We start from the raw sequence: 26,313 nt of genomic DNA, 5'->3' as shown, positions 1-26,313 counted from the left end.
TGTTGGTTACTGCTTTCCCTGTTGTTACTGCTTTCCCTGTTGGTTACTGCTTTCCCTGTTGGTTACTGCTTTCCCTGTTGGTTACTGCTTTCCCTGTCGGTTACTGCTTTCCCTGTCGGTTACTGCTTTCCCTGTTGGTTACTGCTTTCCCTGTTGGTTACTGCTTTCCCTGTTGGTTACTGCTTTCCCTGTTGGTTACTGCTTTCCCTGTTGGTTACTGCTTTCCCTGTTGGTTACTGTTGGTTACTGCTTTCCCTGTCGGTTACTGTTGGTTACTGCTTTCCCTGTTGGTTACTGTTGGTTACTGCTTTCCCTGTCGGTTACTGTTGGTTACTGCTTTCCCTGTTGTTACTGTTGGTTACTGCTTTCCCTGTTGGTTACTGCTTTCCCTGTTGGTTACTGTTGGTTACTGCTTTCCCTGTCGGTTACTGCTTTCCCTGTTGGTTACTGTTGGTTACTGCTTTCCTGTTGGTTACTGCTTTCCCTGTTGGTTACTGCTTTCCCTGTTGGTTACTGCTTTCCCTGTCTGTTACTGTTGGTTACTGCTTTCCCTGTCGGTTACTGTTGGTTACTGCTTTCCCTGTTGGTTACTGTTGGTTACTGCTTTCCCTGTTGGTTACTTTTGGTTACTGCTTTCCCTGTCTGTTACTGTTGGTTACTGCTTTCCCTGTCGGTTACTGTTGGTTCCTGGTTACTGCTTTCCTGTTGGTTACTGCTTTCCCTGTTGGTTACTGCTTTCCCTGTTGGTTACTGTTGGTTACTGCTTTCCTGTTGGTTACTGTTGGTTACTGTTGGTTACTGCTTTCCCTGTTGGTTACTGCTTTCCCTGTTGGTTACTGCTTTCCCTGTCGGTTACTGCTTTTGGTTACTGCTTTCCCTGTTGGTTACTGCTTTCCCTGTTGGTTACTGCTTTCTGCTTTCCCTGTTGGTTACTGCTTTCCCTGTTGGTTACTGCTTTCCCTGTGGTTACTGCTTTCCCTGGTTACTGCTTTCCCTGTTGGTTACTGCTTTCCCTGTTGGTTACTGCTTTCCCTGTTGGTTACTGTTGGTTACTGCTTTCCCGGTTACTGTTGGTTACTGCTTTCCCTGTTGGTTACTGCTTTCCCTGTTGGTTACTGCTTTCCCTGTTGGTTACTGCTTTCCCTGTGGTTACTGCTTTCCCTGTTGGTTACTGCTTTCCTGTTGGTTACTGCTTTCCCTTGGTTACTGTTGGTTACTGCTTTCCCTGTTGGTTACTGCTTTCCCTTGGTTACTGCTTTCCTGTTGGTTACTGCTTTCCCTGTGGTTACTGCTTTCCCTGTCCTGTTGGTTACTGCTTTCCCTGTTGGTTACTGTTGGTTACTGCTTTCCCTGTTGGTTACTGCTTTCCCTGTTGGTTACTGCTTTCCTGTCGGTTACTGTTGGTTACTGCTTTCCCTGTTGGTTACTGTTGGTTACTGCTTTCCCTGTTGATTACTTTTGGTTACTGCTTTCCCTGTTGTTACTGTTGGTTACTGCTTTCCCCGGTTACTGTTGGTTACTGCTTTCCCTGTTGGTTACTGCTTTCCCTGTCGGTTACTGCTTTCCCTGTTGGTTACTGTGGGTTACTGCTTTCCCTGTCGGTTACTGCTTTCCCTGTTGGTTACTGCGTTCCCTGTCGGTTACTGTTGGTTACTGCTTTCCCTGTCGGTTACTGTTGGTTACTGCTTTCCCTGTCGGTTACTGCTTTCCCTGTTGGTTACTGCTTTCCCTGTTGGTTACTGCTTTCCCTGTCGGTTACTGCTTTCCCTGTCGGTTACTGCTTTCCTGTCGGTTACTGTTGGTTACTGCTTTCCCTGTTGGTTACTGCTTTCCCTGTGGTTACTGCTTTCCCTGTTGGTTACTGCTTTCCCTGTTGGTTACTGTTGGTTACTGCTTTCCCTGTTGGTTACTGCTTTCCTGTCGGTTACTGTTGGTTACTGCTTTCCCTGTTGGTTACTGCTTTCCCTGTTGGTTACTGCTTTCCCTGTAGGTTACTGCTTTCCCTGTTGGTTACTGCTTTCCCTATTGGTTACTGTTGGTTACTGCTTTCCCTGTTGGTTACTGCTTTCCCTGTCGGTTACTGCTTTCCCTGTGGTTACTGCTTTCCCTGTCGGTTACTGCTTTCCCTGTCGGTTACTGCTTTCCCTGTTGGTTACTGCTTTCCCTGTTGGTTACTGCTTTCCCTGTTGGTTACTGCTTTCCCTGTGGTTACTGCTTTCCCTGTCGGTTACTGCTTTCCTGTTACTGTTGGTTACTGCTTTCCCTGTTGGTTACAGTTGGTTACTGCTTTCCCTGTTGGTTACTGTTGGTTACTGCTTTCCCCGGTTACTGTTGGTTACTGCTTTCCTGTTGGTTACTGTTGGTTACTGCTTTCCCTGTTGGTTACTGCTTTCCTGTCGGTTACTGTTGGTTACTGCTTTCCTGTTGGTTACTGTTGGTTACTGCTTTCCTGTTGATTACTTTTGGTTACTGCTTTCCCCTGTTACTGTTGGTTACTGCTTTCCCTGTCGGTTACTGTTGGTTACTGCTTTCCCTGTTGGTTACTGTTGGTTACTGCTTTCCTGTTGTTACTTTTGGTTACTGCTTTCCCTGTCTGTTACTGTTGGTTACTGCTTTCCCTGTTACTGTTGGTTACTGCTTTCCCTGGTTACTGTTGGTTACTGCTTTCCCTGTTGGTTACTGCTTTCCCTGTTGGTTACTGCTGGTTACTGCTTTCCCTGTTGGTTACTGTTGGTTACTGCTTTCCCTGTTGGTTACTGCTTTCCCTGTCGGTTACTGCTTTCCTGTTGGTTACTGCTTTCCCTGTTGGTTACTGCTTTCCCTGTTGGTTACTGCTTTCCCTGTTGGTTACTGCTTTCCTGTCGGTTACTGCTTTCCCTGTTGGTTACTGCTTTCCCTGTTGGTTACTGCTTTCCCTTTCGGTTACTGTTGGTTACTGCTTTCCCTGTTGGTTACTGCTTTCCCTGTTGGTTACTGCTTTCCCTGTTGGTTACTGCTTTCCCTGTTGGTTACTGCTTTCCCTGTTGGTTACTGCTTTCCCTGTTGGTTACTGTTGGTTACTGCTTTTCCCCTGTTGGTTACTGCTTTCCCTGTTGGTTACTGCTTTCCCTGTTGGTTACTGCTTTCCCTTTCCCTGTTGGTTACTGCTTTCCCTGTTGGTTACTGCTTTCCCTGTTGGTTACTGTTGGTTACTGCTTTCCCTGTTGGTTACTGCTTTCCCTGTTGGTTACTGCTTTCCCTGTTGGTTACTGCTTTCCCTTCCTGTTGGTTACTGCTTTCCCTGTTGGTTACTGCTTTCTTTCCCTGTCGGTTACTGCTTTCCCTGTTGGTTACTGCTTTCCCTGTGGTTACTGCTTTCCCTGTCGGTTACTGCTTTCCCTGTTGGTTACTGCTTTCCCTGTTGGTTACTGCTTTCCCTGTTGGTTACTGCTTTCCCTGTTGGTTACTGCTTTCCCTGTTGGTTACTGTTGGTTACTGCTTTCCCTGTTGGTTACTGCTTTCCTGTCGGTTACTGTTGGTTACTGCTTTCCCTGTTGGTTACTGCTTTCCCTGTTGGTTACTGCTTTCCCTGTGGTTACTGCTTTCCCTGTTGGTTACTGCTTTTATTGGTTACTGTTGGTTACTGCTTTCCCTGTTGGTTACTGCTTTCCTGTTACTGCTTTCCCTGTTGGTTACTGCTTTCCCTGTCGGTTACTGCTTTCCCTGTTGGTTACTGCTTTCCCTGTTGGTTACTGCTTTCCCTGTTGGTTACTGCTTTCCCTGTTGGTTACTGCTTTCCCTGTTGGTTACTGCTTTCCCTGTTGGTTACTGTTGGTTACTGCTTTCCCTGTTGGTTACAGGTTACTGCTTTCCCTGTCGGTTACTGTTGGTTACTGCTTTCCCTGTTGGTTACTGTTGGTTACTGCTTTCCTGTTGGTTACTGCTTTCCTGTTGGTTCCCTGTTGGTTACTGCTTTCCTGTTGGTTACTGCTTTCCCCGGTTACTGTTGGTTACTGCTTTCCCTGTTGGTTACTGTTGGTTACTGCTTTCCCTGTTGTTGGTTACTGCTTTCCCTGTCCTGTTGGTTACTGCTTTCCCTGTCGGTTACTGTTGGTTACTGCTTTCCTGTTGGTTACTGCTTTCCCTGTCGGTTACTGTTGGTTACTGCTTTCCCTGTTGGTTACTGTTGGTTACTGCTTTCCCTGTTGGTTACTGCTTTCCCTGTTGGTTACTGCTTTCCCTGTCGGTTACTGCTTTCCCTGTGGTTACTGCTTTCCCTGTCGGTTACTGCTTTCCCTGTTGGTTACTGCTTTCCCTGTTGGTTACTGCTTTCCCTGTTGGTTACTGCTTTCCCTGTTGGTTACTGCTTTCCCTGTTGGTTACTGCTTTCCCTGTTGGTTACTGCTTTCCTGTTGGTTACTGTTGGTTACTGCTTTCCCTGTCGGTTACTGTTGGTTACTGCTTTCCCTGTTGGTTACTGCTTTCCCTGTCGGTTACTGCTTTCCCTGTTGGTTACTGCTTTCCCTGTTCGGTTTCCCTGCTTTCCCTGTTGGTTACTGCTTTCCCTGTCGGTTACTGCTTTCCCTGTTGGTTACTGCTTTCCCTGTTGGTTACTGTTGGTTACTGCTTTCCCTTGGTTACTGCTTTCCCGGTTACTGTTGGTTACTGCTTTCCCTGTTGGTTACTGCTTTCCCTGTTGGTTACTGCTTTCCCTGTTGGTTACTGCTTTCCCTGTTGGTTACTGTTGGTTACTGCTTTCCCTGTTGGTTACTGCTTTCCCTGTCGGTTACTGCTTTCCCTGTCGGTTACTGCTCTGTTTGCTTTCCCTGTGGTTACTGCTTTCCCTGTTGGTTACTGCTTTCCCTGTCGGTTGGTTACTGCTTTCCCTGTCGGTTACTTTCCTTGGTTACTGCTTTCCCTGTCGGTTACTGTTGGTTACTGCTTTCCCTGTTACTGTTGGTTACTGCTTTCCCTGTCGGTTACTGCTTTCCCTGTGGTTACTGCTTTCCCTGTTGGTTACTGCTTTCCCTGTCGGTTACTGCTTTCCCTGTTGGTTACTGTTGGTTACTGCTTTCCCTGTTGGTTACTGCTTTCCCTGACGGTTACTGTTGGTTACTGCTTTCCCTGTTGGTTACTGCTTTCCCTGGTTACTGCTTTCCCTGTTGGTTACTGCTTTCCCTATTGGTTACTGTTGGTTACTGCTTTCCCTGTTGGTTACTGCTTTCCCTGTCGGTTACTGCTTTCCCTGTCGGTTACTGCTTTCCCTGTCGGTTACTGCTTTCCCTGTCGGTTACTGCTTTCCCTGTCGGTTACTGCTTTCCCTGTCGGTTACTGTTGGTTACTGCTTTCCCTGTTGGTTACTGTTGGTTACTGCTTTCCTGTCGGTTACTGTTGGTTACTGCTTTCCCTGTCGGTTACTGTTGGTTACTGCTTTCCCTGTTGGTTACTGCTTTCCCTGTTGGTTACGGCTTTCCCTGTTGGTTACTGCTTTCCCTGTTGGTTACTGCTTTCCCTGTCGGTTACTGCTTTCCCTGTCGGTTACTGCTTTCCCTGTCGGTTACTGCTTTCCCTGTCGGTTACTGCTTTCCCTGTCGGTTACTGCTTTCCCTGTTGGTTACTGCTTTCCCTGTTGGTTACTGCTTTCCCTGTTGGTTACTGCTTTCCCTGTTGGTTACTGCTTTCCCTGTAGGTTACTGCTTTCCCTGTTGGTTACTGTTGGTTACTGCTTTCCCTGTTGGTTACTGCTTTCCCTGTGGTTACTGCTTTCCCTGTTGGTTACTGCTTTCCCTGTTGGTTACTGCTTTCCCTGTTGGTTACTGTTGGTTACTGCTTTCCCTGTCGGTTACTGCTTTCCCTGTTGGTTACTGCTTTCCCTGTTGGTTACTGTTGGTTACTGCTTTCCCTGTTGGTTACTGCTTTCCTGTTGGTTACTGCTTTCCTGTTGGTTACTGCTTTCCCTGTTGGTTACTGTTGGTTACTGCTTTCCCTGTCGGTTACTGTTGGTTACTGCTTTCCCTGTTGGTTACTGCTTTCCCTGTTGGTTACTGCTTTCCCTGTTGGTTACTGCTTACCCTGTGGTTACTGCTTTCCCTGTCGGTTACTGCTTTCCCTGTTGGTTACTGTAGGTTACTGCTTTCCCTGTCGGTTACTGCTTTCCCTGTCGGTTACTGCTTTCCCTGTTGGTTACTGTAGGTTACTGCTTTCCCTGTCGGTTACTGCTTTCCCTGTCGGTTACTGTTGGTTACTGCTTTCCCTGTTGGTTACTGCTTTCCCTGTTGGTTACTGCTTTCCCTGTAGGTTACTGCTTTCCCTGTCGGTTACTGCTTTCCCTGTCGGTTACTGCTTTCCCTGTCGGTTACTGCTTTCCCTGTTGGTTACTGCTTTCCCTGTTGGTTACTGCTTTCCCTGTGGTTACTGCTTCGGTCCCTGTTGGTTACTGCTTTCCCTGTCGGTTACTGCTTTCCCTGTCGGTTACTGCTTTCCCTGTCGGTTACTGCTTTCCTTGTAGGTTAATGCATTCCCTGTTGGTTACTGCTTTCCCTGTAGGTTACTGCTTTCCCTGTGGTTACTGCTTTCCTGTTGGTTACTGTTGGTTACTGCTTTCCCTGTTGGTTACTGCTTTCCCTGTTGGTTACTGCTTTCCCTGTTGGTTACTGCTTTCCTGTTGGTTACTGTTGGTTACTGCTTTCCCTGTTGGTTACTGCTTTCCCTGTCTGTTACTGTCGGTTACTGCTTTCCCTGTTGGTTACTGCTGTCCCTGTAGGTTACTGCTTTCCCTGTCTGTTACTGTCGGTTACTGCTTTCCCTGTTGGTTACTGCTTTCCCTGTTGGTTACTGCTTTCCCTGTTGGTTACTGCTTTCCCTGTTGGTTACTGTTGGTTACTGCTTTCCCTGTTGGTTACTGCTTTCCCTGTTGGTTACTGCTTTCCCTGTTGGTTACTGCTTTTCCTGTTGGTTACTGTTGGTTACTGCTTTCCCTGTTGGTTACTGCTTTCCCTGTTGGTTACTGCTTTCCCTGTTGGTTACTGCTTTTCCTGTTGGTTACTGCTTTTCCTGTTAGTTACTCTTGGTTACTGCTTTCCCTGTTGGTTACTGCTTTCCCTGTTGGTTACTGTTGGTTACTGCTTTCCCTGTTGGTTACTGCTTTCCCTGTTGGTTACTGCTTTCCCTGTTGGTTACTGCTTTCCCTGTTGGTTACTGCTTTCCCTGTTGGTTACTGTTGGTTACTGCCTTCCCTGTCGGTTACTGTTGGTTACTGCTTTCCCTGTTGGTTACTGCTTTCCCTGTTGGTTACTGCTTTCCCTGTCGGTTACTGCTTACCCTGTCGGTTACTGCTTTCCCTGTTGGTTACTGTAGGTTACTGCTTTCCCTGTCGGTTACTGCTTTCCCTGTTGGTTACTGTAGGTTACTGCTTTCCCTGTCGGTTACTGCTTTTCCTGTCGGTTTCCTGTTGGTTACTGCTTTCCCTGTTGGTTACTGCTTTCCCTGTTGGTCACTGCTTTCCCTGTAGGTTACTGCTTTCCCTGTTGGTTACTGCTTTCCCTGTTGTTTACTGCTTTCCCTGTTGGTTACTGCTTTCCCTGTTGGTTACTGCTTTCCCTGTTGGTTACTGCTTTCCCTGTTGGTTACTGCTTTCCCTGTCGGTTACTGTTGGTTACTGCTTTCCCTGTAGGTTACTGCTTTCCCTGTAGGTTACTGCTTTCCCTGTAGGTTACTGCTTTCCCTGTTGGTTACTGTTGGTTACTGCTTTCCCTGTTGGTTACTGCTTTCCCTGTTGGTTACTGCTTTCCCTGTTGGTTACTGCTTTCCCTGTTGGTTACTGTTGGTTACTGCTTTCCCTGTTAGTTACTGCTTTCCCTGTCTGTTACTGTTACTGCTTTCCCTGTTGGTTACTGCTTTCCCTGTAGGTTACTGCTTTCCTGTCTGTTACTGTCGGTTACTGCTTTCCCTGTTGGTTACTGCTTTCCCTGTTGGTTACTGCTTTCCCTGTTGGTTACTGTTGGTTACTGCTTTCCCTGTTGGTTACTGCTTTCCCTGTTGGTTACTGCTTTCCCTGTTGGTTACTGCTTTCCTGTTGGTTACTGTTGGTTACTGCTTTCCCTGTTGGTTACTGCTTTCCCTGTTGGTTACTGCTTTCCCTGTGGTTACTGCTTTCCCTGTTGGTTACTGCTTTCCCTGTCGGTTACTGCTTTCCCTGTCGGTTACTGCTTTCCCTGTCGGTTACTGCTTTCCCTGTCGGTTACTGCTTTCCCTGTCGGTTACTGTTGGTTACTGCTTTCCTGTTGGTTACTGTTGGTTACTGCTTTCCCTGTCGGTTACTGTTGGTTACTGCTTTCCCCGGTTACTGTTGGTTACTGCTTTCCCTGTTGGTTACTGCTTTCCCTGTTTTACGGCTTTCCTGTTGGTTACTGCTTTCCCTGTTGGTTACTGCTTTCCTGTGGTTACTGCTTTCCCTGTGGTTACTGCTTTCCCTGTCGGTTACTGCTTTCCCTGTGGTTACTGCTTTCCCTGTTGGTTACTGCTTTCCTGTTGGTTACTGCTTTCCCTGTTGGTTACTGCTTTCCCTGTTGGTTACTGCTTTCCTGTAGGTTACTGCTTTCCCTGTTGGTTACTGTTGGTTACTGCTTTCCCTGTTGGTTACTGCTTTCCCTGTTGGTTACTGCTTTCCTGTCGGTTACTGCTTTCCCTGTTGGTTACTGCTTTCCCTGTTGGTTACTGTTGGTTACTGCTTTCCCTGTCGGTTACTGCTTTCCCTGTTGGTTACTGCTTTCCCTGTTGGTTACTGTTGGTTACTGCTTTCCCTGTTGGTTACTGCTTTCCCTGTTGGTTACTGCTTTCCCTGTTGGTTACTGCTTTCCTGTTGGTTACTGTTGGTTACTGCTTTCCCTGTCGGTTACTGTTGGTTACTGCTTTCCCTGTTGGTTACTGCTTTCCCTGTTGGTTACTGCTTTCCCTGTTGGTTACTGCTTTCCCTGTCGGTTACTGCTTTCCCTGTCGGTTACTGCTTTCCCTGTTGGTTACTGTGGTTACTGCTTTCCCTGTCGGTTACTGCTTTCCTGTGGTTACTGCTTTCCCTGTTGGTTACTGTAGGTTACTGCTTTCCCTGTCGGTTACTGCTTTCCCTGTCGGTTACTGTTGGTTACTGCTTTCCCTGTTGGTTACTGCTTTCCCTGTTGGTTACTGCTTTCCCTGTAGGTTACTGCTTTCCCTGTCGGTTACTGCTTTCCCTGTCGGTTACTGCTTTCCCTGTCGGTTACTGCTTTCCCTGTTGGTTACTGCTTTCCCTGTTGGTTACTGCTTTCCCTGTCGGTTACTGTCGGTTACTGTTGGTTACTGCTTTCCCTGTCGGTTACTGCTTTCCCTGTCGGTTACTGCTTTCCCTGTCGGTTACTGCTTTCCTTGTAGGTTAATGCATTCCCTGTAGGTTACCGCTTTCCCTGTAGGTTACTGCTTTCCCTGTAGGTTACTGCTTTCCCTGTTGGTTACTGTTGGTTACTGCTTTCCCTGTTGGTTACTGCTTTCCCTGTTGGTTACTGCTTTCCCTGTTGGTTACTGCTTTCCCTGTTGGTTACTGTTGGTTACTGCTTTCCCTGTTAGTTACTGCTTTCCCTGTCTGTTACTGTCGGATACTGCTTTCCCTGTTGGTTACTGCTGTCCCTGTAGGTTACTGCTTTCCCTGTCTGTTACTGTCGGTTACTGCTTTCCCTGTTGGTTACTGCTTTCCCTGTTGGTTACTGCTTTCCCTGTTGGTTACTGTTGGTTACTGCTTTCCCTGTTGGTTACTGCTTTCCCTGTTGGTTACTGCTTTCCCTGTTGGTTACTGCTTTTCCTGTTGGTTACTGTTGGTTACTGCTTTCCCTGTTGGTTACTGCTTTCCCTGTTGGTTACTGCTTTCCCTGTTGGTTACTGCTTTTCCTGTTGGTTACTGCTTTTCCTGTTAGTTACTCTTGGTTACTGCTTTCCCTGTTGGTTACTGCTTTCCCTGTTGGTTACTGTTGGTTACTGCTTTCCCTGTTGGTTACTGCTTTCCCTGTTGGTTACTGCTTTCCCTGTTGGTTACTGTTGGTTACTGCCTTCCCTGTCGGTTACTGTTGGTTACTGCTTTCCCTGTTGGTTACTGCTTTCCCTGTTGGTTACTGCTTTCCCTGTCGGTTACTGCTTTCCCTGTCGGTTACTGCTTACCCTGTCGGTTACTGCTTTCCCTGTTGGTTACTGTAGGTTACTGCTTTCCCTGTCGGTTACTGCTTTCCCTGTTGGTTACTGTAGGTTACTGCTTTCCCTGTCGGTTACTGCTTTTCCTGTCGGTTACTGTTGGTTACTGCTTTCCCTGTTGGTTACTGCTTTCCCTGTTGGTTACTGCTTTCCCTGTAGGTTACTGCTTTCCCTGTTGGTTACTGCTTTCCCTGTTGGTTACTGCTTTCCCTGTTGGTTACTGCTTTCCCTGTCGGTTACTGTCGGTTACTGCTTTCCCTGTAGGTTACTGCTTTCCCTGTAGGTTACTGCTTTCCCTGTAGGTTACTGCTTTCCCTGTTGGTTACTGTTGGTTACTGCTTTCCCTGTTGGTTACTGCTTTCCCTGTTGGTTACTGCTTTCCCTGTTGGTTACTGCTTTCCCTGTTGGTTACTGTTGGTTACTGCTTTCCCTGTTAGTTACTGCTTTCCCTGTCTGTTACTGTCGGATACTGCTTTCCCTGTTGCTTACTGCTTTCCCTGTAGGTTACTGCTTTCCCTGTCTGTTACTGTCGGTTACTGCTTTCCCTGTAGGTTACTGCTTTCCCTGTTGGTTACTGCTTTCCCTGTTGGTTACTGTTGGTTACTGCTTTCCCTGTTGGTTACTGCTTTCCCTGTTGGTTACTGCTTTCCCTGTTGGTTACTGCTTTCCCTGTTGGTTACTGCTTTTCCTGTTGGTTACTGTTGGTTACTGCTTTCCCTGTTGGTTACTGCTTTCCCTGTTGGTTACTGCTTTCCCTGTTGGTTACTGCTTTCCCTGTTGGTTACTGCTTTCCTGTTGGTTACTGCTTTTCCTGTTAGTTACTCTTGGTTACTGCTTTCCCTGTCGGTTACTGCTTTCCCTGTCGGTTACTGCTTTCCCTGTCGGTTACTGCTTTCCCTGTCGGTTACTGCTTTCCCTGTTGGTTACTGCTTTCCCTGTTGGTTACTGTTGGTTACTGCTTTCCCTGTTGGTTACTGTTGGTTACTGCTTTCCCTGCCGGTTACTGTTGGTTACTGCTTTCCCTGTTGGTTACTGTTGGTTACGGCCTTCCCTGTTGGTTACTGCTTTCCCTGTTGGTTACTGCTTTCCCTGTCGGTTACTGCTTTCCCTGTCGGTTACTGCTTTCCATGTAGGTCACTGCTTTCACTGTAGGTTACTGCTTTCCCTGTAGGTTACTGCTTTCCCTGTAGGTTACTGCTTTCCCTGTAGGTTACTGCTTTCCCTGTCGGTTACTGCTTTCCCTGTCGGTTACTGCTTTCCCTGTAGGTTACTGCTTTCCCTGTTGGTTACTGCTTTCCCTGTTGGTTACTGCTTTCCCTGTTGGTTACTGCTTTCCCTGTTGGTTACTGCTTTCCTGTAGGTTACTGCTTTCCCTGTTGGTTACTGTTGGTTACTGCTTTCCCTGTTGGTTACTGCTTTCCCTGTTGGTTACTGCTTTCCCTGTTGGTTACTGCTTTCCCTGTCGGTTACTGCTTTCCCTGTTGGTTACTGCTTTCCCTGTCGGTTACTGTTGGTTACTGCTTTCCCTGTCGGTTACTGCTTTCCCTGTTGGTTACTGCTTTCCCTGTTGGTTACTGTTGGTTACTGCTTTCCCTGTTGGTTACTGCTTTCCCTGTTGGTTACTGCTTTCCCTGTTGGTTACTGTTGGTTACTGCCTTCCCTGTCGGTTACTGTTGGTTACTGCTTTCCCTGTTGGTTACTGCTTTCCCTGTTGGTTACTGCTTTCCCTGTTGGTTACTGCTTTCCCTGTCGGTTACTGCTTTCCCTGTCGGTTACTGCTTTCCCTGTTGGTTACTGTAGGTTACTGCTTTCCCTGTCGGTTACTGCTTTCCCTGTTGGTTACTGTTGGTTACTGCTTTCCCTGTCGGTTACTGTTGGTTACTGCTTTCCCTGTTGGTTACTGCTTTCACTGTCGGTTACTGCTTTCCCTGTTGGTTACTGTGGGTTACTGCTTTCCCTGTCGGTTACTGCTTTCCCTGTTGGTTACTGCTTTCCCTGTTACTGTTGGTTACTGCTTTCCTGTCGGTTACTGTTGGTTACTGCTTTCCCTGTCGGTTACTGCTTTCCCTGTTGGTTACTGCTTTCCCTGTTGGTTACTGCTTTCCCTGTCGGTTACTGCTTTCCCTGTCGGTTACTGCTTTCCCTGTCGGTTACTGCTTTCCCTGTTGGTTACTGCTTTCCCTGTTGGTTACTGCTTTCCCTGTTGGTTACTGCTTTCCCTGTTGGTTACTGCTTTCCCTGTTGGTTACTGCTTTCCTGTCGGTTACTGCTTTCCCTTGGTTACTGCTTTCCCTGTAGGTTACTGCTTTCCCTGTTGGTTACTGCTTTCCCTGTTGGTTACTGCTTTCCCTGTTGGTTACTGCTTTCCCTGTTGGTTACTGCTTTCCCTGTTGGTTACTGCTTTCCCTGTTGGTTACTGTTGGTTACTGCTTTCCCTGTTGGTTACTGCTTTCCCTGTTGGTTACTGCTTTCCCTGTTGGTTACTGCTTTTCCTGTTGGTTACTGTTGGTTACTGCTTTCCCTGTTGGTTACTGCTTTCCCTGTTGGTTACTGCTTTCCCTGTTGGTTACTGCTTTTCCTGTTGGTTACTGCTTTTCCTGTTAGTTACTCTTGGTTACTGCTTTCCCTGTTGGTTACTGCTTTCCCTGTTGGTTACTGTTGGTTACTGCTTTCCCTGTTGGTTACTGCTTTCCCTGTTGGTTACTGCTTTCCTGTTGGTTACTGCTTTTCCTGTTGGTTACTGTTGGTTACTGCTTTCCCTGTTGGTTACTGCTTTCCCTGTTGGTTACTGCTTTCCCTGTTGGTTACTGCTGCTTTCCTGTTGGTTACTGCTTTCCCTGTTGGTTACTGCTTTCCCTGTTGGTTACTGCTTTCCCTGTTGGTTACTGTTGGTTACTGCTTTCCCTGTTGGTTACTGCTTTCCCTGTTGGTTACTGCTTTCCCTGTTGGTTACTGCTTTCCCTGTCGGTTACTGCTTTCCCTGTCGGTTACTGCTTACCCTGTCGGTTACTGCTTTCCCTGTTGGTTACTGTAGGTTACTGCTTTCCCTGTCGGTTACTGCTTTCCCTGTTGGTTACTGTAGGTTACTGCTTTCCCTGTCGGTTACTGCTTTTCCTGTCGGTTACTGTTGGTTACTGCTTTCCCTGTTGGTTACTGCTTTCCCTGTTGGTTACTGCTTTCCCTGTAGGTTACTGCTTTCCCTGTTGGTTACTGCTTTCCCTGTTGGTTACTGCTTTCCCTGTTGGTTACTGCTTTCCCTGTCGGTTACTGTCGGTTACTGTTGGTTACTGCTTTCCCTGTAGGTTACTGCTTTCCCTGTAGGTTACTGCTTTCCCTGTAGGTTACTGCTTTCCCTGTTGGTTACTGTTGGTTACTGCTTTCCCTGTTGGTTACTGCTTTCCCTGTTGGTTACTGCTTTCCCTGTTGGTTACTGCTTTCCCTGTTGGTTACTGTTGGTTACTGCTTTCCCTGTTAGTTACTGCTTTCCCTGTCTGTTACTGTCGGATACTGCTTTCCCTGTTGCTTACTGCTTTCCCTGTAGGTTACTGCTTTCCCTGTCTGTTACTGTCGGTTACTGCTTTCCCTGTAGGTTACTGCTTTCCCTGTTGGTTACTGCTTTCCCTGTTGGTTACTGTTGGTTACTGCTTTCCCTGTTGGTTACTGCTTTCCCTGTTGGTTACTGCTTTCCCTGTTGGTTACTGCTTTTCCTGTTGGTTACTGTTGGTTACTGCTTTCCCTGTTGGTTACTGCTTTCCCTGTTGGTTACTGCTTTCCCTGTTGGTTACTGCTTTCCCTGTTGGTTACTGCTTTTCCTGTTAGTTACTCTTGGTTACTGCTTTCCCTGTCGGTTACTGCTTTCCCTGTCGGTTACTGCTTTCCCTGTCGGTTACTGCTTTCCCTGTCGGTTACTGCTTTCCCTGTTGGTTACTGCTTTCCCTGTTGGTTACTGTTGGTTACTGCTTTCCCTGTTGGTTACTGTTGGTTACTGCTTTCCCTGCCGGTTACTGTTGGTTACTGCTTTCCCTGTTGGTTACTGTTGGTTACGGCCTTCCCTGTTGGTTACTGCTTTCCCTGTTGGTTACTGCTTTCCCTGTCGGTTACTGCTTTCCCTGTCGGTTACTGCTTTCCATGTAGGTCACTGCTTTCACTGTAGGTTACTGCTTTCCCTGTAGGTTACTGCTTTCCCTGTAGGTTACTGCTTTCCCTGTAGGTTACTGCTTTCCCTGTCGGTTACTGCTTTCCCTGTCGGTTACTGCTTTCCCTGTAGGTTACTGCTTTCCCTGTTGGTTACTGCTTTCCCTGTTGGTTACTGCTTTCCCTGTTGGTTACTGCTTTCCCTGTTGGTTACTGCTTTCCCTGTAGGTTACTGCTTTCCCTGTTGGTTACTGTTGGTTACTGCTTTCCCTGTTGGTTACTGCTTTCCCTGTTGGTTACTGCTTTCCCTGTTGGTTACTGCTTTCCCTGTCGGTTACTGCTTTCCCTGTCGGTTACTGCTTTCCCTGTCGGTTACTGTTGGTTACTGCTTTCCCTGTCGGTTACTGCTTTCCCTGTTGGTTACTGCTCTCCCTGTTGGTTACTGTTGGTTACTGCTTTCCCTGTTGGTTACTGCTTTCCCTGTTGGTTACTGCTTTCCCTGTTGGTTACTGTTGGTTACTGCCTTCCCTGTCGGTTACTGTTGGTTACTGCTTTCCCTGTTGGTTACTGCTTTCCCTGTTGGTTACTGCTTTCCCTGTTGGTTACTGCTTTCCCTGTCGGTTACTGCTTTCCCTGTCGGTTACTGCTTTCCCTGTTGGTTACTGTAGGTTACTGCTTTCCCTGTCGGTTACTGCTTTCCCTGTTGGTTACTGTTGGTTACTGCTTTCCCTGTCGGTTACTGTTGGTTACTGCTTTCCCTGTTGGTTACTGCTTTCACTGTCGGTTACTGCTTTCCCTGTTGGTTACTGTGGGTTACTGCTTTCCCTGTCGGTTACTGCTTTCCCTGTCGGTTACTGCGTTCCCTGTCGGTTACTGTTGGTTACTGCTTTCCCTGTCGGTTACTGTTGGTTACTGCTTTCCCTGTCGGTTACTGCTTTCCCTGTTGGTTACTGCTTTCCCTGTTGGTTACTGCTTTCCCTGTCGGTTACTGCTTTCCCTGTCGGTTACTGCTTTCCCTGTCGGTTACTGCTTTCCCTGTTGGTTACTGCTTTCCCTGTTGGTTACTGCTTTCCCTGTTGGTTACTGTTGGTTACTGCTTTCCCTGTTGGTTACTGCTTTCCCTGTCGGTTACTGTTGGTTACTGCTTTCCCTGTTGGTTACTGCTTTCCCTGTTGGTTACTGCTTTCCCTGTAGGTTACTGCTTTCCCTGTTGGTTACTGCTTTCCCTATTGGTTACTGTTGGTTACTGCTTTCCCTGTTGGTTACTGCTTTCCCTGTCGGTTACTGCTTTCCCTGTCGGTTACTGCTTTCCCTGTTGGTTACTGCTTTCCCTGTTGGTTACTGCTTTCCCTGTTGGTTACTGCTTTCCCTGTTGGTTACTGCTTTCCCTGTAGGTTACTGCTTTCCCTGTCGGTTACTGTTGGTTACTGCTTTCCCTGTTGGTTACAGTTGGTTACTGCTTTCCCTGTTGGTTACAGTTGGTTACTGCTTTCCCTGTTGGTTACAGTTGGTTACTGCTTTCCCTGTCGGTTACTGTTGGTTACTGCTTTCCCTGTTGGTTACTGTTGGTTACTGCTTTCCTGTCGGTTACTGCTTTCCTGTCGGTTACTGCTTTCCTGTCGGTTACTGTTGGTTACTGCTTTCCCTGTTGGTTACTGTTGGTTACTGCTTTCCCTGTTGATTACTTTTGGTTACTGCTTTCCCTGTTGGTTACTGTTGGTTACTGCTTTCCCTGTCGGTTACTGTTGGTTACTGCTTTCCCTGTTGGTTACTGCTTTCCCTGTCGGTTACTGCTTTCCCTGTTGGTTACTGTGGGTTACTGCTTTCCCTGTCGGTTACTGCTTTCCCTGTTGGTTACTGCGTTCCCTGTCGGTTACTGTTGGTTACTGCTTTCCCTGTCGGTTACTGTTGGTTACTGCTTTCCCTGTCGGTTACTGCTTTCCCTGTTGGTTACTGTTGGTTACCGCTTTCCCTGTCGGTTACTGCTTTCCCTGTCGGTTACTGCTTTCCCTGTCGGTTACTGCTTTCCCTGTCGGTTACTGCTTTCCCTGTCGGTTACTGCTTTCCCTGTCGGTTACTGCTTTCCCTGTCGGTTACTGCTTTCCCTGTCGGTTACTGCTTTCCCTGTTGGTTACTGTTGGTTACTGCTTTCCCTGTTGGTTACTGCTTTCCCTGTCGGTTACTGTTGGTTACTGCTTTCCCTGTTGGTTACTGCTTTCCCTGTTGGTTACTGCTTTCCCTGTAGGTTACTGCTTTCCCTGTTGGTTACTGCTTTCCCTATTGGTTACTGTTGGTTACTGCTTTCCCTGTTGGTTACTGCTTTCCCTGTTGGTTACTGCTTTCCCTGTCGGTTACTGCTTTCCCTGTCGGTTACTGCTTTCCCTGTCGGTTACTGCTTTCCCTTTCGGTTACTGCTTTCCCTGTTGGTTACTGCTTTCCCTGTTGTTACTGCTTTCCCTGTAGGTTACTGCTTTCCTGTCGGTTACTGCTTTCCTGTCGGTTACTGTTGGTTACTGCTTTCCCTGTTGGTTACAGTTGGTTACTGCTTTCCCTGTTGGTTACAGTTGGTTACTGCTTTCCCTGTCGGTTACTGTTGGTTACTGCTTTCCCTGTTGGTTACTGTTGGTTACTGCTTTCCCTGTCGGTTACTGCTTTCCCTGTCGGTTACTGCTTTCCCTGTCGGTTACTGTTGGTTACTGCTTTCCCTGTTGGTTACTGTTGGTTACTGCTTTCCCTGTTGATTACTTTTGGTTACTGCTTTCCCTGTCGGTTACTGTTGGTTACTGCTTTCCCTGTCGGTTACTGTTGGTTCCTGCTTTCCTGTCGGTTACTGTTGGTTACTGCTTTCCCTGTTGGTTACTGCTTTCCCTGTCGGTTACTGTTGGTTACTGCTTTCCCTGTTGGTTACTGTTGGTTACTGTTGGTTACTGTTGGTTACTGCTTTCCCTGTAGGTTACTGCTTTCCCTGTCGGTTACTGCTTTCCCTGTCGGTTACTGCTTTCCCTGTCGGTTACTGCTTTCCCTGTCGGTTACTGCTTTCCCTGTTGGTTACTGCTTTCCCTGTCGGTTACTGCTTTCCCTGTCGGTTACTGCTTTCCCTGTTGGTTACTGCTTTCCTGTCGGTTACTGCTTTCCCTGTCGGTTACTGCTTTCCTGTTGGTTACTGCTTTCCCTGTTGGTTACTGCTTTCCCTGTTGGTTACTGCTTTCCCTGTTGGTTACTGCTTTCCCTGTTGGTTACTGCTCTCCCTGTTGGTTACTGCTCTCCCTGTTGGTTACTGCTCTCCCTGTTGGTTACTGCTCTCCCTGTTGGTTACTGCTTTCCCTGTCGGTTACTGTTGGTTACTGCTTTCCCTGTCGGTTACTGCTTTCCCTGTTGGTTACTGCTTTCCCTGTCGGTTACTGTCGGTTACTGCTTTCCCTGTTGGTTACTGCTTTCCCTGTCGTTACTGCTTTCCTGTCGGTTACTGCTTTCCCTGTCGGTTACTGTTGGTTACTGCTTTCCCTGTTGGTTACTGCTTTCCCTGTTTGCTTTCCCTGTTGGTTACTGCTTTCCCTGTTGGTTACTGTTGGTTACTGCTTTCCCTGTTGGTTACTGCTTTCCCTGTTGGTTACTGCTTTTCCTGTCGGTTACTGCTTTCCCTGTGGTTACTGCTTTCCCTGTCGGTTACTGCTTTCCCTGTCGGTTACTGCTTTTCGGTTACTGTTGGTTACTGCTTTCCCTGTTGGTTACTGTTGGTTACTGCTTTCCCTGTCGTTACTGTTACTGTTGGTTACTGCTTTCCCTGTCGGTTACTGTTGGTTACTGCTTTCCTGTTGGTTACTGCTTTCCCTGTTGGTTACTGCTTTCCCTGTTGGTTACTGCTTTCCCTGTCGGTTACTGCTTTCCTGTTGGTTACTGCTTTCCCTGTCGGTTACTGCTTTCCCTGTCGGTTACTGCTTTCCCTGTCGGTTACTGCTTTCCTGTGGTTACTGCTTTCCCTGTTGGTTACTGCTTTCCCTGTTGGTTACTGCTTTCCCTGTTGGTTACTGCTTTCCCTGTTGGTTACTGCTTTCCCTGTTGGTTACTGCTTTCCCTGTTGGTTACTGTTGGTTACTGCTTTCCCTGTTGGTTACTGCTTTCCCTGTCGGTTACTGCTTTCCCTGTTGGTTACTGCTTTCCCTGTTGGTTACTGCTTTCCCTGTTGGTTACTGTTGGTTACTGCTTTCCCTGTCGGTTACTGCTTTCCCTGTTGGTTACTGCTTTCCCTGTTGGTTACTGTTGGTTACTGCTTTCCCTGTTGGTTACTGCTTTCCCTGTTGGTTACTGCTTTCCCTGTTGGTTACTGCTTTCCCTGTTGGTTACTGTTGGTTACTGCTTTCCCTGTCGGTTACTGTTGGTTACTGCTTTCCCTGTTGGTTACTGCTTTCCCTGTTGGTTACTGCTTTCCCTGTTGGTTACGCTTTCCCTGTCGGTTACTGCTTTCCCTGTCGGTTACTGCTTTCCCTGGTTACTGTAGGTTACTGCTTTCCCTGTTGGTTACTGCTTTCCCTGTGGTTACTGCTTTCCCTGTTGGTTACTGTTGGTTACTGCTTTCCCTGTCGGTTACTGCTTTCCTGTCGGTTACTGTTGGTTACTGCTTTCCCTGTTGGTTACTGCTTTCCCTGTTGGTTACTGCTTTCCCTGTTGGTTACTGCTTTCCCTTGGTTACTGCTTTCCCTGTTGGTTACTGCTTTCCCTGTGGTTACTGCTTTCCCTGTTGGTTACTGCTTTCCCTGTTGGTTACTGCTTTCCCTGTCGGTTACTGTCGGTTACTGTTGGTTACTGCTTTCCCTGTCGGTTACTGCTTTCCCTGTTGGTTACTGCTTTCCCTGTCGGTTACTGCTTTCCTTGTTGGTTACTGCATTCCCTGTAGGTTACTGCTTTCCCTGTTGGTTACTGCTTTCCCTGTTGGTTACTGCTTTCCCTGTTGGTTACTGTTGGTTACTGCTTTCCCTGTTGGTTACTGCTTTCCCTGTTGGTTACTGCTTTCCCTGTTGGTTACTGCTTTCCCTGTTGGTTACTGTTGGTTACTGCTTTCCCTGTTGGTTACTGCTTTCCCTGTCTGTTACTGTTGGTTACTGCTTTCCCTGTTGGTTACTGCTTTCCCTGTGGTTACTGCTTTCCCTGTTGGTTACTGTTGGTTACTGCTTTCCCTGTTGGTTACTGCTTTCCCTGTTGGTTACTGCTTTCCCTGTTGGTTACTGCTTTCCCTGTTGGTTACTGTTGGTTACTGCTTTCCCTGTTGGTTACTGCTTTCCCTGTTGGTTACTGCTTTCCCTGTTGGTTACTGCTTTTCCTGTTGGTTACTGTTGGTTACTGCTTTCCCTGTTGGTTACTGCTTTCCCTGTTGGTTACTGCTTTCCCTGTTGGTTACTGCTTTCCTGTTGGTTACTGCTTTTCCTGTTAGTTACTCTTGGTTACTGCTTTCCCTGTTGGTTACTGCTTTCCCTGTTGGTTACTGTTGGTTACTGCTTTCCCTGTTGGTTACTGCTTTCCCTGTTGGTTACTGCTTTCCCTGTTGGTTACTGCTTTCCCTGTTGGTTACTGCTTTCCCTGTTGGTTACTGTTGGTTACTGCCTTCCCTGTCGGTTACTGTTGGTTACTGCTTTCCCTGTTGGTTACTGCTTTCCCTGTTGGTTACTGCTTTCCCTGTCGGTTACTGCTTACCCTGTCGGTTACTGCTTTCCCTGTTGGTTACTGTAGGTTACTGCTTTCCCTGTCGGTTACTGCTTTCCCTGTTGGTTACTGTAGGTTACTGCTTTCCCTGTCGGTTACTGCTTTTCCTGTCGGTTACTGTTGGTTACTGCTTTCCCTGTTGGTTACTGCTTTCCCTGTTGGTTACTGCTTTCCCTGTAGGTTACTGCTTTCCCTGTTGGTTACTGCTTTCCCTGTTGTTTACTGCTTTCCCTGTTGGTTACTGCTTTCCCTGTTGGTTACTGCTTTCCCTGTTGGTTACTGCTTTCCCTGTTGGTTACTGCTTTCCCTGTCGGTTACTGTCGGTTACTGTTGGTTACTGCTTTCCCTGTAGGTTACTGCTTTCCCTGTTGGTTACTGCTTTCCCTGTTGGTTACTGCTTTCCCTGTTGGTTACTGTTGGTTACTGCTTTCCCTGTTGGTTACTGCTTTCCCTGTTGGTTACTGCTTTCCCTGTTGGTTACTGCTTTCCCTGTTGGTTACTGTTGGTTACTGCTTTCCCTGTTGGTTACTGCTTTCCCTGTCTGTTGGTTACTGCTTTCCCTGTTGGTTACTGCTTTCCCTGTGGTTACTGCTTTCCCTGTTACTGTCGGTTACTGCTTTCCCTGTTGGTTACTGCTTTCCCTGTTGGTTACTGCTTTCCCTGTTGGTTACTGTTGGTTACTGCTTTCCCTGTTGGTTACTGCTTTCCCTGTTGGTTACTGCTTTCCCTGTTGGTTACTGCTTTTCCTGTTGGTTACTGTTGGTTACTGCTTTCCCTGTTGGTTACTGCTTTCCCTGTTGGTTACTGCTTTCCTGTCGGTTACTGCTTTCCCTGTTGGTTACTGCTTTCCCTGTTGGTTACTGCTTTCCCTGTTGGTTACTGCTTTCCCTGTTGGTTACTGCTTTCCCTGTCGGTTACTGCTTTCCCTGTCGGTTACTGTTGGTTACTGCTTTCCCTGTTGGTTACTGTTGGTTCCCTGCTTTCCCTGTCGGTTACTGTTGGTTACTGCTTTCCCTGTCGGTTACTGTTGGTTACTGCTTTCCCTGTTGGTTACTGCTTTCCCTGTTGGTTACTGCTTTCCCTGTTGGTTACTGCTTTCCCTGTTGGTTACTGCTTTCCTGTTGGTTACTGCTTTCCCTGTTGGTTACTGCTTTCCCTGTCGGTTACTGCTTTCCCTGTAGGTTACTGCTTTCCCTGTTGGTTACTGCTTTCCCTGTTGGTTACTGCTTTCCCTGTTGGTTACTGCTTTCCCTGTTGGTTACTGCTTTCCCTGTAGGTTACTGCTTTCCCTGTTGGTTACTGTTGGTTACTGCTTTCCCTGTTGGTTACTGCTTTCCCTGTCGGTTACTGCTTTCCCTGTCGGTTACTGCTTTCCCTGTTGGTTACTGCTTTCCCTGTTGGTTACTGTTGGTTACTGCTTTCCCTGTCGGTTACTGCTTTCCCTGTTGGTTACTGCTTTCCCTGTTGGTTACTGTTGGTTACTGCTTTCCCTGTTGGTTACTGCTTTCCCTGTTGGTTACTGCTTTCCCTGTTGGTTACTGCTTTCCCTGTTGGTTACTGTTGGTTACTGCCTTCCCTGTCGGTTACTGTTGGTTACTGCTTTCCCTGTTGGTTACTGCTTTCCCTGTTGGTTACTGCTTTCCCTGTTGGTTACTGCTTACCCTGTTGGTTACTGCTTTCCCTGTCGGTTACTGCTTTCCCTGTTGGTTACTGTTGGTTACTGCTTTCCCTGTTGGTTACTGCTTTCCTGTCGGTTACTGCTTTCCCTGTTGGTTACTGTAGGTTACTGCTTTCCCTGTCGGTTACTGCTTTCCCTGTCGGTTACTGTTGGTTACTGCTTTCCCTGTTGGTTACTGCTTTCCCTGTTGGTTACTGCTTTCCCTGTAGGTTACTGCTTTCCCTGTCGGTTACTGCTTTCCCTGTCGGTTACTGCTTTCCCTGTCGGTTACTGCTTTCCCTGTTGGTTACTGCTTTCCCTGTTGGTTACTGCTTTCCCTGTCGGTTACTGTCGGTTACTGTTGGTTACTGCTTTCCCTGTAGGTTACTGCTTTCCCTGTCGGTTACTGCTTTCCCTGTTGGTTACTGCTTTCCTTGTAGGTTACTGCTTTCCCTGTGGTTACCGCTTTCCCTGTAGGTTACTGCTTTCCCTGTAGGTTACTGCTTTCCCTGTTGGTTACTGTTGGTTACTGCTTTCCCTGTTGGTTACTGCTTTCCCTGTTGGTTACTGCTTTCCCTGTTGGTTACTGCTTTCCCTGTTGGTTACTGTTGGTTACTGCTTTCCCTGTTAGTTACTGCTTTCCCTGTCTGTTACTGTTACTGCTTTCCCTGTTGGTTACTGCTTTCCCTGTAGGTTACTGCTTTCCCTGTCTGTTACTGTCGGTTACTGCTTTCCCTGTTGGTTACTGCTTTCCCTGTTGGTTACTGCTTTCCCTGTTGGTTACTGTTGGTTACTGCTTTCCCTGTTGGTTACTGCTTTCCCTGTTGGTTACTGCTTTCCCTGTTGGTTACTGCTTTTCCTGTTGGTTACTGTTGGTTACTGCTTTCCCTGTTGGTTACTGCTTTCCCTGTTGGTTACTGCTTTCCCTGTTGGTTACTGCTTTTCCTGTTGGTTACTGCTTTTCCTGTTAGTTACTCTTGGTTACTGCTTTCCCTGTTGGTTACTGCTTTCCCTGTTGGTTACTGTTGGTTACTGCTTTCCCTGTTGGTTACTGCTTTCCCTGTTGGTTACTGCTTTCCCTGTTGGTTACTGCTTTCCCTGTTGGTTACTGTTGGTTACTGCTTTCCCTGTTGGTTACTGCTTTCCCTGTTCCCTGTTGGCTTTCCCTGTTGGTTACTGCTTTCCCTGTTGGTTACTGCTTTCCCTGTTGGTTACTGCTTTCCTGTTGGTTACTGTTGGTTACTGCTTTCCCTGTGGTTACTGCTTTCCCTGTTGGTTACTGTAGGTTACTGCTTTCCCTGTTGTTACTGCTTTTACTGTCGGTTACTGTTGGTTACTGCTTTCCCTGTTGGTTACTGCTTTCCCTGTTGGTTACTGCTTTCCTGTAGGTTACTGCTTTCCTGTTGGTTACTGCTTTCCCTGTTGGTTACTGCTTTCCCTGTTGGTTACTGCTTTCCCTGTTTGGTTACTGCTTTCCCTGTAGGTTACTGCTTTCCCTGTAGGTTACTGCTTTCCCTGTTAGGTTACTGCTTTCCCTGTTGGTTACTGTTGGTTACTGCTTTCCCTGTTGGTTACTGCTTTCCCTGTTGGTTACTGCTTTCCCTGTTGGTTACTGCTTTCCTGTTGGTTACTGTTGGTTACTGCTTTCCCTGTTGGTTACTGCTTTCCCTGTCCTGTCGGATACTGCTTTCCCTGTTGGTTACTGCTTTCCCTGTTGGTTACTGCTTTCCCTGTCTGTTACTGTCGGTTACTGCTTTCCCTGTTGGTTACTGCTTTCCCTGTTGGTTACTGCTTTCCTGTTGGTTACTGTTGGTTACTGCTTTCCCTGTTGGTTACTGCTTTCCCTGTTGGTTACTGCTTTCCCTGTTGGTTACTGCTTTCCCTGTTGGTTACTGCTTTCCTGTTGGTTACTGCTTTCCCTGTTGGTTACTGCTTTCCCTGTTGGTTACTGCTTTCCTGTTGGTTACTGCTTTCCCTGTTGGTTACTGCTTTCCCTGTTGGTTACTGCTTTTCCTGTTAGTTACTCTTGGTTACTGCTTTCCCTGTCGGTTACTGCTTTCCCTGTTGGTTACTGCTTTCCCTGTCGGTTACTGCTTTCCCTGTTGGTTACTGCTTTCCCTGGTTACTGCTTTCCCTGTTGGTTACTGCTTTCCCTGTTGGTTACTGTTGGTTACTGCTTTCCCTGCCGGTTACTGTTGGTTACTGCTTTCCCTGTTGGTTACTGTTGGTTACTGCTTTCCCTGTTGGTTACTGCTTTCCCTGTTGGTTACTGCTTTCCTGTTGGTTACTGCTTTCCCTGTCGGTTACTGCTTTCCATGTAGGTCACTGCTTTCACTGTTGGTTACTGCTTTCCCTGTTGGTTACTGCTTTCCCTGTTGGTTACTGCTTTCCCTGTTGGTTACTGCTTTCCCTGTTGGTTACTGCTTTCCCTGTCGGTTACTGCTTTCCCTGTTGGTTACTGCTTTCCCTGTTGGTTACTGCTTTCCCTGTTGGTTACTGCTTTCCCTGTTGGTTACTGCTTTCCCTGTTGGTTACTGCTTTCCCTGTTGGTTACTGCTTTCCTGTTGGTTACTGTTGGTTACTGCTTTCCCTGTTGGTTACTGCTTTCCTGTTGGTTACTGCTTTCCCTGTTGGTTACTGCTTTCCCTGTTCTGTTGGTTACTGCTTTCCCTGTCGGTTACTGCTTTCCCTGTCGGTTACTGTTGGTTACTGCTTTCCCTGTCGGTTACTGCTTTCCCTGTTGGTTACTGCTTTCCCTGTTGGTTACTGTTGGTTACTGCTTTCCTGTTGGTTACTGCTTTCCCTGTTGGTTACTGCTTTCCCTGTTGGTTACTGTTGGTTACTGCCTTCCTGTCGGTTACTGTTGGTTACTGCTTTCCTGTTGGTTACTGCTTTCCCTGTTGGTTACTGCTTTCCCTGTTGGTTACTGCTTTCCCTGTTGGTTACTGCTTTCCCTGTTGGTTACTGCTTTCCTGTTGGTTGGTTACTGCTTTCCCTGTCGGTTACTGCTTTCCCTGTTGGTTACTGTTGGTTACTGCTTTCCTGTCGGTTACTGTTGGTTACTGCTTTCCCTGTTGGTTACTGCTTTCCTGTCGGTTACTGCTTTCCCTGTTGGTTTGGGTTACTGCTTTCCCTGTCGGTTACTGCTTTCCCTGTTGGTTACTGCTTTCCTGTGGTTACTGTTGGTTACTGCTTTCCCTGTTGGTTACTGTTGGTTACTGCTTTCCCTGTTGGTTACTGCTTTCCCTGTTGGTTACTGCTTTCCCTGTTGGTTACTGCTTTCCCTGTTGGTTACTGCTTTCCTGTGGTTACTGCTTTCCCTGTCGGTTACTGCTTTCCCTGTTGGTTGGTTCCCTGTTGGTTACTGCTTTCCCTGTTGGTTACTGCTTTCCCTGTTGGTTACTGCTTTCCCTGTCGGTTACTGCTTTCCCTGTCGGTTACTGCTTTCCCTGTCGGTTACTGCTTTCCCTGTAGGTTACTGCTTTCCTGTTGGTTACTGCTTTCCCTGTTGGTTACTGCTTTCCTGTTGGTTACTGCTTTCCTGTTGGTTACTGCTTTCCTGTTGGTTACTGCTTTCCTGTTGGTTACTGTTGGTTACTGCTTTCCCTGTTGGTTACTGCTTTCCTGTTGGTTACTGCTTTCCCTGTTGGTTACTGCTTTTCCTGTTGGTTACTGTTGGTTACTGCTTTCCCTGTTGGTTACTGCTTTCCCTGTTGGTTACTGCTTTCCCTGTTGGTTACTGCTTTTCCTGTTGGTTACTGCTTTTCCTGTTAGTTACTCTTGGTTACTGCTTTCCCTGTTGGTTACTGCTTTCCTGTTGGTTACTGTTGGTTACTGCTTTCCCTGTTGGTTACTGCTTTCCTGTTGGTTACTGCTTTCCCTGTTGGTTACTGCTTTTCCTGTTGGTTACTGTTGGTTACTGCTTTCCCTGTTGGTTACTGTTGGTTACTGCTTTCCCTGTTGGTTACTGCTTTCCTGTTGGTTACTGCTTTTCCTGTTAGTTACTCTTGGTTACTGCTTTCCCTGTTGGTTACTGCTTTCCCTGTTGGTTACTGTTGGTTACTGCTTTCCTGTTGGTTACTGCTTTCCTGTTGGTTACTGCTTTCCTGTTGGTTACTGCTTTCCTGTCGGTTACTGCTTTCCCTGTTGGTTACTGCTTTCCTGTCGGTTACTGCTTTCCCTGTTGGTTACTGTAGGTTACTGCTTTCCCTGTCGGTTACTGCTTTCCCTGTTGGTTACTGTAGGTTACTGCTTTCCTGTTGGTTACTGCTTTTCCTGTCGGTTACTGTTGGTTACTGCTTTCCTGTTGGTTACTGCTTTCCTGTTGGTTACTGCTTTCCTGTTGGTTACTGCTTTCCCTGTTGGTTACTGCTTTCCCTGTTGGTTACTGCTTTCCTGTTGGTTACTGCTTTCCCTGTTGGTTACTGTTGGTTACTGCTTTCCTGTAGGTTACTGCTTTCCTGTAGGTTACTGCTTTCCCTGTTGGTTACTGCTTTCCCTGTTGGTTACTGTTGGTTACTGCTTTCCCTGTTGGTTACTGCTTTCCCTGTTGGTTACTGCTTTCCCTGTTGGTTACTGCTTTCCCTGTTGGTTACTGTTGGTTACTGCTTTCCTGTTAGTTACTGCTTTCCCTG

The sequence above is a fragment of the Oncorhynchus gorbuscha genome, unplaced genomic scaffold (assembly GCF_021184085.1).
Source record: "Oncorhynchus gorbuscha isolate QuinsamMale2020 ecotype Even-year unplaced genomic scaffold, OgorEven_v1.0 Un_scaffold_762, whole genome shotgun sequence".
Lineage (NCBI taxonomy): Eukaryota > Metazoa > Chordata > Actinopteri > Salmoniformes > Salmonidae > Oncorhynchus > Oncorhynchus gorbuscha.
The sequence above is the reverse complement of the archived record's forward strand: the minus strand, read 5'-3'. Positions refer to the sequence as shown.